The following is a 10,805-nucleotide window of genomic DNA, read 5'->3' on the forward strand; positions in this document are numbered from 1 at the left end:
ATGACATTATGTATGATAATGTGCTATATAAATATGTTGAATATGATGATCTCATATGAAAAATGAGAAATAGGGATATGCTAGGTTTAGTATTCCGTCAGAAGTTGGGATAGGCCTACTGATGCATGTAAACACCTTATCCCGAATGCAGGGGCTTCCCATAGAACGCTGTTGCTGGTATCCAGGCTACACGCATTTGAAGAGAATTCTATAATGGCCAAGAATGTAGACTTGGATATATCGCTCTGTGCTCACATAAACAAAAATCCGAATATGATCATAACCGGGATATGCCTCATATTCGGGATACTGAACTGCACATAAACGCACTCAGTGTCAGTGATGCCTGTGGTGAGGAAGCTCTCTACTAGTCCTCTGTCGGCTTGGGTGAAAGGGTGGTGGTTCAGTCCAGCCTTCCTATGCATCCTTTCAAAGTACAGCCTTTGCTGGGTTAGAGTAGTAAACATTCACATATGAAAAGTCTCTCAATGCAAAACTGATTGTTGGAGGGTAAAGATAAGTGTGCAGTGTGCAGAGGTGTCAAAAGTAAAGTAAAAGTACTTTTGTGGTGTAATTACAACACTAGCACATGACATTACATAGCTGTTACACCATTTACTCCATTGCAACTAATGGGATAGACTGTTTTATTACTGAAAAACACTGAAAACCTATCAAGGACCCACCACAAACTTGATCCAACCAGTGCACAGTTAGCTGATCGTAAGACGAGTACACAGGTCTACTGTTTATTCAGATAAGTTACTTCTGTGGGAAGAAAACTGTGTTTCTTTTTTCTACTTGTACTTTTACTTTTGACACCTCTGGTAGTGTGTATGTGTGTGTGTGTGTGTGGGGGGGGGGATATATGTGGTCCAGTCACCTATGACAATCTCTTTCTCTGTGTCATTTTGTGTGGTGTTTAATAGCTGGATGGCCCTGGGGACAAAAGACCTAGGCCTATACATAGCCTGTCTGTCTTGCAGGGGATGGCACGAAATCTGTAGCTGAACAGGCTTCTCTGTTTGGCAAAGACTGAGTGCAAGAGGTGATTCTAGTAGGCCTATTCCATTATAGAGTCCAGTCTGCTCAGTCTCCTCTTCCCAGCTGTGGTACTGAGAGCCTCCAGTTCTAGATCCAGCTTTCCAGCTTGTCCAGCATCTCTCCTCCTATTGCTCCCGCCCCAGCATGCCACAGCATTGGAAAGCACACTGGCCATGACAGACTGGTAGAACATCTGCAGGAGTCTGTTGCCGACATTGAAGGATCTTTGCTTCCTCAAAGTAGAGCCTGCTCTGTCCTTTCTTTTAGAGTGCGTGTGAGTTTACTGACCAGTCCAGTTTACTATCCAGATGTGTTGTGATGGTCAAGGAGGATGACGAGATGGAACCCATTCTCACCACCAGTATTCGTCCAGAGAGGAAGTCCAGTATCCACATAGGCCGCTGTGCACTCCTAGACTCCTGAGCTTGCCGTCAAGTATACTGGGGAGGGGACAATGGTGTTAAAGGCCGAGCTGCAGTCTACAAACAGCATCCTTACATATGTATCCTTTTTATCCAGGTGTTTCAGGGAGGTATGCAGTGCGTTGGTGATGGCATCGTCTGTGGATCTATTCTGTCTGTTGGCAAACTGGAGACAGTCAAGCGTATAGGTTGAATCATGTTGCAGATTAGGTTCTTCACAATTTTTCCAAAACATTTACTCACGACGAGGGTGAGGGACAGAGGTCGCCAGTCATCCAAGCTGGTGATTTGTTTTTTTCTTAGGCATTGGAACAATATCAGATTACTTGAAGCTGCTTGGCACAGCACACATGGAGAGATGTTGAAGATGTCTGCAAACACACCGGCCAGTTGCTCTGAACACTTTTATTACACAACTGAACTGGCTATCCCATCAGGTCCTGTTGCTTTCCAAATCTTGCTTGAAAGATTTCCACACATCAGCCACTGTGAGCATTAGGCCTAGGTCAGAGAGGTGAGAAATGGAGGGGGCTCTTACTGGAGGTTTGATGTTCACTTCAACATGTGCATATAACTGCTTTCAGATTGAACGAAAGTGATGGGTGAGAGACTTGGATGTTAGATTTCCACGCCAAATATTTCTTGAATCATTCCCTTCCAGTTATTCCTCAATCTTGAGCCTAGTATATAGAACCATTTTTTCTAAGAGTGTATAGTCTGTCTCTTTTTTCTTCATCTGGCTTTTTTCTCTAGCTCTTTGTTTCTAGATGCAGCGCACAATCCCAGGCTCTGAGAGCAGATTTCCTTGGCAATTTATCCATGTTTTTTGATTCGGACACATTTTGACTGTTTTTGTTGGAACAATATCTTACACCTCTGTATGAATCCTGTGACTGTGTATTCATATACACTATATCACCATTTGATGCATCAGGGAACATGTCCCATTCAGGGCACTCAAAGCAGTCTTGCAGTGCACTGTCTGATTCATCAGACCAACAGCAAATCATTTTGACAATGGGTGGGCTCTGTGTCAAATTCTGCTTGTAAGCTGGAGGTGCAGGATAAGAGTTATCCGATTTGCCAAATGGTGGGCGGAGGAGGGGGTTGTACCCGCTCCGCGTTTCGGGGATATAATGAATGAATGAATATCTGTATTGTCATTGTACACGAAATTAGTAAAGTGCAGATGCTCCCGGTGCTTAAAAACTATAACAGAATAGGCAAACAAACACTGAATAAAAAGCTGCAATAAATAACTAGAACAACAGACACAGACAAACCATACACACATACACATGAATGTTCACAATGATGTCATCTGTGCAAGATTTAGTGTGCAGATGGCTTTTGGATCAAATCTGTCCTTTAGCCTGTTTTTTCTTGTGCACAGAGCTCTATGCACAGACACAAGCGGTGATGTGAGGCCGAACCAGTTTTTCAAAACACTTCATAATGATGGGAGTGAGTGCCACTGGTTGGTAGTCATTCAGTCCACTGTTGGTGTTCTTTTTCGGGAGCGGGACGATGGTGGACTTCAGTTGATGCACATCAGATACGCGTTTTCTGTCACATTCGTGGCCGAAATAAGCGAAGAGTTTGGTTTCAAAACGCTATAAATCCATTTTGACCTACCGTACTTGAGTAAAAAGGTGTTTTCCTTAGCAAGAAAGTGGTAGGCTGAAAATCACTGTTTTCTGTTTCAAACTATCAAATAGGCCTACCATAATAATGTTAAAATAACACAAACGAATCAAATCAACAGTATTTTTAAAAAACATTCACAATTTTTTTTTTTAAATGTCTTATAGGCCTATTGTAGTTTAAAAAAACAAAACTGAACATGTGCAAAATGCAATAATAAATAACAGTAAATTGTGCATCTGAATATTACAGTTAAACCATTAGGCCTAGGTGTAGTGTTGTATAGTGTAGTGTAGGCCTAGTGTAGTGTAGTGTAGTGTAGTGTAGTGTAGTGTAGTGTAGTGTAGTAGGCCTGTAGTGAAAATTGTATTCTATTGGTGTTGGAGTAATGTACATAAGTTATCCACTTTGACTAACTCTTGGCCCAGGCTTAAAGTCAGGGCATATGTGTGTGCGTACATTATGGATGTGTCATTTGTTTTTCCTCTGTGCCTGCAGGCCAGAGAGAGAGAGAGACAGCAGGAATGTTCTTCAACTGTAACAAACGCTCTCTGATTAGGCGAGGAGAAAAGGACAAGGTCACATTCAGTCTGTTTCAACTAAATAACAAGATATTCTGCTAAGAAATATGCTACTGTGTAAACTGGTTTCAACTGGCTTAGCTAATTACCCCCTCCCTTAGACCAGTTGAAACAACCATTGTAACTAGGGCTATCCTTCAATAAAAAGTAAGGAGAAGGAGACTGTTTTCAGAGTGAGTTGGACATTGTAACTGAAAGCAGTCTCCTATTCATTCTCCTTGCAAGTTGTTTTAAATTTAACTTAAAGTCTCTGTGTCTCTTCTGTACAGGTTGTTAGAGATAAATGTTGGTGGCTTAAACCTAACATTTAATTGGTCCTTTCGAACCGGATTCCAAGATACCTGACGATTCCAGCGTGCGAGTGAGATCCAGGAAGACTGTGGCCACAGCACTAAGACCCTTTGCGGGACTGGTCCCTCCCTCGCAGGCTGGGATCTGAGGGTTGACGGAATACCCCAAGAGAACAGAGAATTGTGAGTAGGTCTTTTATTCAAAAGGATTGAATGTGAAAGACGGTAAATAGAGAGTAAAACCCTGACAATTCTAGACTCTATCAGGTAAAATAGGAGGCCAGACTCCTCTGTGTCGTTGAACAAGTTAAAGACTGGACTACGTAAAGTAAAGGGAGGGCAGACTCCCCTAGTTTAGAAGAAACTAGTTAAAATATGTGTTCTCCGCGTTGAGAAAAGTGTGAAAGTGTGTATGAAAGGAAATACATTTACCATTAGGTGATTGTGTTTCATTCCAATTCAACAAGAGTAAAGTAGTGAGCCCTTGTGGATGCTCGTATGCAAGAAGATTCCACCTGAGAAGGTCGAAGAGAATCTTACCACAACGGTCGTTGATCGCTACCTTGTTGCAAAAACCCAGTGTTAGAATACTGCAGGTATTAAAGAACCACTGGGCCAAATTTTAGTTCAAAATGGGAACGGGGCAAAGCAAAGACAGAGAGAAGTTCTTGGAAGAACTATCGTGTAAAGACTGGAAAGTAGGCCTAGTACAAAAAGAAGACCCTACGGCAATAGCACCTTTGTGTTATTGGATAAAGCGGTACGAATAGAAAAAGACTTGATAAATGCTTTGTATGTGGAGAAAAGGGTCACTGGGCAAGGCATTGCCCACAACAACAACAAAAAAATGTAGATCTGAAAACTCGGAAATTATAGCAAAACTAGTGTGAAAAAGCAAATGACAGTCATTTGGATTACTAACTGAGCGGTTAATGTCTCAGATACCATATAGTAATATGATCTGTTTACTAACAACTGTGATCTCTGTTTGTCTGTCTGTGTGGGCCCTATTTGTTGTATGAATTGTCCTAGTGGGATACCCCACTGTGTGTGTGTGAGAGAGGTTGTATATGTGTCTGTGGAGTGTACGTGTGTATCTGTGGAGTGAGTGTCTAAATATGTCGGAGAGTGGAAGACATTCTTTGGGTGTTTAGTGGAGGTAGGCCTACTCTATTGTGTTCAGAGTTAGCCGAAGCTTGTGAGTGCACATGTTGAAACAATTTTTTTTTTTAAAAGAAGAAGCCTTTTATTTTATTCTACAATTCAACTTTGAGGTCTAGAATTTTGTCATGATTTTGTTTTTCCACACATTCTTACCAATTTATTTTTGGCAGGAGAAAATGGGGTTGTGGAGTTATGTTTGTTTCTTTAGGCTACTGTTTTCAATTGATTGTTAATGTTTAATGTATTGTCTTAAGTGAGAAATCACCAACCGTGGTGAAGGCCACCGGGCCCTTTCTACCTGGCCCTTTATGTGTAAGAAAAGCGTAACGTTACGATGGTCTTTTTTTGATGGTTTGTGCAAGTAGGGTATTGGTTGATGTTGAACGGTTTAAAGAGGTGTAATTTAATTGTGGAATCTGGGTTCGCCAGGTTTTCCCCGTCTGTATAAACAATGGAAAAGTGAAACTGAACGTAAAGAAAGCTGAAACAGGTTGAAGAGACTTTGAAGGCTATTTGTTTATATTTGTGATAGGCCTACTCGTTGTTTGTGCATTAAATGCTATTGTTTTAAATGGACTATCCTGAACATGTTAACTTTGCAAAAGAGTTTTGCTTTCATGATTTACTGTAGGCCTACCGAAATGTCTTTGTTCCTTCTAAAGAATAGATGAAGCTTTCTCCTTGTTCTTATGAGATCTTGAAATAACGCAGGCGTTATTTGATGGCCCAACGGTGCTGTGAGTAAACCTAATTTGGACCTGGTCTGAGAGTTAGATCACATGTGCTAAACATTGCTAGCAATTTAGGTTATCATTTTGTTTTGATTGACTTTTAACTGTGACTTGTTTCTTTGTTTTATTTCATCGGATTTCTTGCCTTATTATGTATTTTGAGTTGGGTGGTAGTACTCAACAAGTCCTTTACAATGCAATTATGATCTGGAACTTTATTTTAATGTCTGGAGCACAATGTAATTTATAAGATCATCATGTAGGCCTAGTTAAAGGAAAAGGGGCTGTGAAACACGTGCAAGTTCATAAATCCCCAGATGATTTGAACGTTACAATGTGGCATACGCAAAAACTAGACTCTGAATACACAGAGGCACTTGACAAGTTCACCCCAGCAAAGATAACAGTGTCTTATGTGTATTCAGATGTCCACACTACCTCAGCAGCGGCAGCGATACTGCCAGACTCTGTAAAAGGGTTGTACAAATTGTACGGCAAACCGCATATCCCATTATGCAAAGGAAAAAAAAAAAAATCTGGACGGGAATGAAACGGGAAAATTGGTGGACAAAGGAGATTGGGTGGCGACTGGGTTAAACACATGGTATAGCTCCTCCACAAAATTGAAAAAAAAGCCCTGTTTTGGACAGTGACTATGCAATCAGGAATGCACATGTTAGAGGAAGAAGGATGAAACCTCTTTCTCACAGAGGAGGAGGAAGATTTGCTAAAACCAGTCCCCACCGAACTCTGGTCTAAGGGACCCTGTGTGTTGGATTAGTTAAAGGGGCAGCACCCGTTATAATAAGACCCAAAACTGAACACCGACCTAGGATAAAACAATACCACAGCTTAAAGTTATGTCAAATGTCTATCATTGTCATTAGTTTAATACTATAAGTGTGAACATTGCTTCACATGTTTGGCACTATGCAGTGCCTGGCATTGAATGAGGTGTGTGATGAGCAGAGGTGGAAAGAGTACAGAAAATGTGTACTCAAGTAAAAGTACCTATCTAAAAATCTACTCAAGTAAAAGTAAAAAGTACTTCACTTAAAATGTAATTTGAGTAAAAGTTACTTAGTTACTTTTAATTAGCTTTCCTCTTTAGAATGTCATGTTTATTTTCTTGAATATCGTCCTCCATAACCTCGGCACCAGCCATCATCCAATACATTGATACAAGAGAGTAAAATAGTGGAAATGCTGTGTGCCATCCTGCGCAATCTTTCATTTCCGGCGGATTGTGTCATTATTGTGCATGGCATTTTGTCTCTCAGTCATTTTGTTGTTTACTCAGTACTCAGGCCAGGTTCCAGTGTAATTGAGTAAAGTACTTGGGTCAAAATGTACTCAAGTACAAGTAAAAGTATTAATTTAAAAATTACTTAAAAAGTACAAAGTATTCATAAAAGCTACTCAAGTACAATACTTGAGTAAAAGTAATTAGTTACTTTCCACCCCTGGTGATGAGACATGTCAAGGTTTTCTACTTGCTTTTAAAAGTTTGAATTTGGGGACGTTGGGATCCTTATATTTTCATTTGTTTGATTTACAAAGGAAGAGACAGTTGTCTCTCTGTATTTTCATTTCATTACTGTTTTGAATTGTTTGGTTTGTTATTTTCGGGTAAACCATATGTGTAACCGTGCCATACTTAGAATTAATCTGTGTAAGGGTCTTGAAACACCCTTTTCTTTCCTGTGTGAAGATAAGTAGGCCTACCTGTAGACCAGTGGTTCCCAACCTATGGGTCGGGACCCCCCCTTATGGGTCGCCAAAGATCCAACGGGGGTCGCGGAGCCCTCTTGATTTTAAGGGGTTTCGTTTTAAATATATATAGCCCATGTTGAATAAAAGACAAAGCATTTAACTAATAAATGCATAGACGCAACAAATTGTAAGTGCTACATTAAACATTTATTCTATATTTGACCAAAGACGAATTGAGGAATAAAATAACTAAAATAAGTTATCGCAGGAAACGGAGGGCATCTTGTGACTCCGTCTCGTGCGGGCGCTCGCGTGGTTGGGTCACCAAAGCTTAAAATAGTAAAAACATGGGTCCCCTAAGAAAAAGGTTGGGAACCACTGCTGTACACTAACGATGAATCTGAGATTGAAACTTCATACAAACAAAGATTCAAAAGTTAAGATTAAAATTAAGTGTTTGCACAAGGCAAATAGTGAAAGGTTGGTCTAATTTTATCATGTTTTTAGACAAAAATGTATCATGTCATTTTTTTCTTTCTCTTTCAAACCATGCGACGTTTGACCTAAAGTTAGACAAGGTCTGACCTTTATACCGTAGGTAAAGGGTCTGTCTGGTTGTTTGTTTCATTTTTCTTTTAAAGTTGCGTATTTTACAATGGCAGTTGTGTTTTCTTTCTTTTTATCTCTTACATTTTGATTGGTTTATCTAGTGATCTGTATGTCTGGGTGATGACAATGCGCAACTTTGGAATGGTGTGAGAAAGTGGAGAGTAGTAATAAATGTCATTCATTTTAATTTGATGGAGCCATGGGCTAAGCCATGTCTCAACAGGAGGGATATAAGCATATACTACTTATGGTTTTAATTCCTATTCAAATTGTTTTTGTAGAGCATGTATAGTGTGTGCAAGGCACAATGCTCAAGGTAGCCTAAGACCTAAGAGGGGGAAATTCCCTAAACCTGAATATCCGTTTCAACATATCCACAAATATTATTGGATTCTCAAATTACTAAAAAAAAAAAAAAAAAAAAAAAAAACCTAACCTGAAACATTCATTTACAACAATGCTGATTTGGCTAATACATTGACTATGATAAATGTCTATGTGTAGAGTACTTTTCTCTGTTCTTGTTCATCTCGACAGGAAAAAGTCCTGCCAAAATCAAGGCTAAGGCCAGTGATTGGATGTTCATCAAAGTGCTGTCAGACGCACGTTAAGACTGTCCAAACCGAGTGCTGAACCCACTGTCGTGAGGGTTACGATACATCTCTTGCACGGCGATCTGGGGAGACTTGGCGTGGACAGAACCTCCCAGTTGCTGTGGGTGGGGGTGGACCTGTCATCAAAAAGGGACTGAATGTTTACATTCCGTCCGTCTCAGTGCTGCTGGGGTGAACAAGGCGTTCCCCTCACCTTTACAGGTTTAACTTTCCCAAAGCCAATGGTGGAAGCAAGCTTGAGACTGTGTTTTTCCTTACAAACTGGAGACGAAAAAGGTGCTGGACATTTTCTATGGACATGGACTCTGTGAGTGGATACGGATCCCAGGATAATTGACACACACGGATGGTGAAGTGAATATTACCTGTACCTGCCAGGGGCGCTGCCAGAAATGTTGGGCCCCATGAAAGTTTCAAATTTTGGGCCCCCTTAAGGGCCCCTCTCAGTGCTTAGGCCCTTAGAATCTGTACTACTTTTCCCCCCTAGCGGCCCCCATGGTACCTGCACCTGTCATACATTGCTTATGTGTGTTTAAACTTCATTAGAAAGACAAGAAAATGATTTCTATTTCTTCAGTTATGTGTATATTCGAAACATAGGAATGATTTCTATTTCTTCCTAACTTTACGTGATTAGAATGACACCATAAAAGTTTTAACTGTGCTATACCCATTTAAAAATCTGTATTTTTGTGTGTTTATGGATAATGCCCTTATGAATGTATTATGGGTTTATGAATTTTGTTTGTTATGGAGTGGATTAATGCAGAGGTATCATGTTTGGCAACTGCGAGATAGTGCAAAGAGAATAAACAGGAGGGAAATGTTGGAGTAATGTACATAAGTTATCCACTTTGACTAACTCTTGGCCCAGGCTTAAAGTCAGGGCATATGTGTGTGCGCACATTATGGATGTGTCATTTGTTTTTCCTCTGTGCCTGCAGGCCAGATAGAGAGAGAGACAGCAGGAATGTTCTTCAACTGTAACAAACGCTCTCTGATTAGGCGAGGAGAAAAGGACAAGGTCACATTCAGTCTGTTTCAACTAAATACCAAGATATTCTGCTAAGAAATATGCTACTGTGTAAACTGGTTTCAACTGGCTTAGCTAATTACCCCCTCCCTTAGACCAGTTGAAATAACCATTGTAACTAGGGCTATCCTTCAATAAAAAGTAAGGAGAAGGAGACTGTTTTCAGAGTGAGTTGGACATTGTAACTGAAAGCAGTCTCCTATTCATTCTCCTTGCAAGTTGTTTTAAATTTAACTCAAAGTCTCTGTGTCTCTTCTGTACAGGTTGTTAGAGATAAATGTTGGTGGCTTAAACCTAACAATTGGCCTACCATCAAAACCATTCATTTTCACAGACTGTGTGTAGGCTGAAATGCTGGGCAGCTCAACAGGACGGGTGCTATGATTTTACATTCCATAACTCATAGGATGCTGCACTGTGATCAGTGGAGATGTGGCATTTTGGGGGAAGTCAGACAGGGTGGATTGCCCTAATGTGGGACACTGCCTAATGTGGGACACCTAAGCTTCAGAGGCTCTGGCTCCTCCCTAAACTGATGAATGTCAGTGAAACTATGGTAAAAGCAAAGCTACTACCATGTGTCCAAATATAAGTTTACATTTGGACTATCCAATCAAAAATTAGGGTGGGGCAATCATCAAACAAGAGGCACCTACTGTGAAACCATCCAAAAGGCCAATGACATAGAGTTTTGACTAAATTAGTGTTAAGAATATAAAATAATTAATGAAATCCATGCAACACTTTATATTTGGTTTTAAATTGATTTTCTTACTGTCCCACTTTAGGAAAGATGGTGTCCTAATGTGGGACGACATGATTTGCCTATGTGGGACACTGGTTTATGTAATAACAGGGGTAATTTACATGTTGAGAGTGATGTTTTGCAGTGTTAAACTGCTTTATTGCTGCATATATTTAAGGTCAAGTGATATTTGAAAGGATGACAGTTGAGAGCAA

The sequence above is a fragment of the Engraulis encrasicolus genome, chromosome 16, assembly GCF_034702125.1.
Source record: "Engraulis encrasicolus isolate BLACKSEA-1 chromosome 16, IST_EnEncr_1.0, whole genome shotgun sequence".
Classification (NCBI taxonomy): domain Eukaryota; kingdom Metazoa; phylum Chordata; class Actinopteri; order Clupeiformes; family Engraulidae; genus Engraulis; species Engraulis encrasicolus.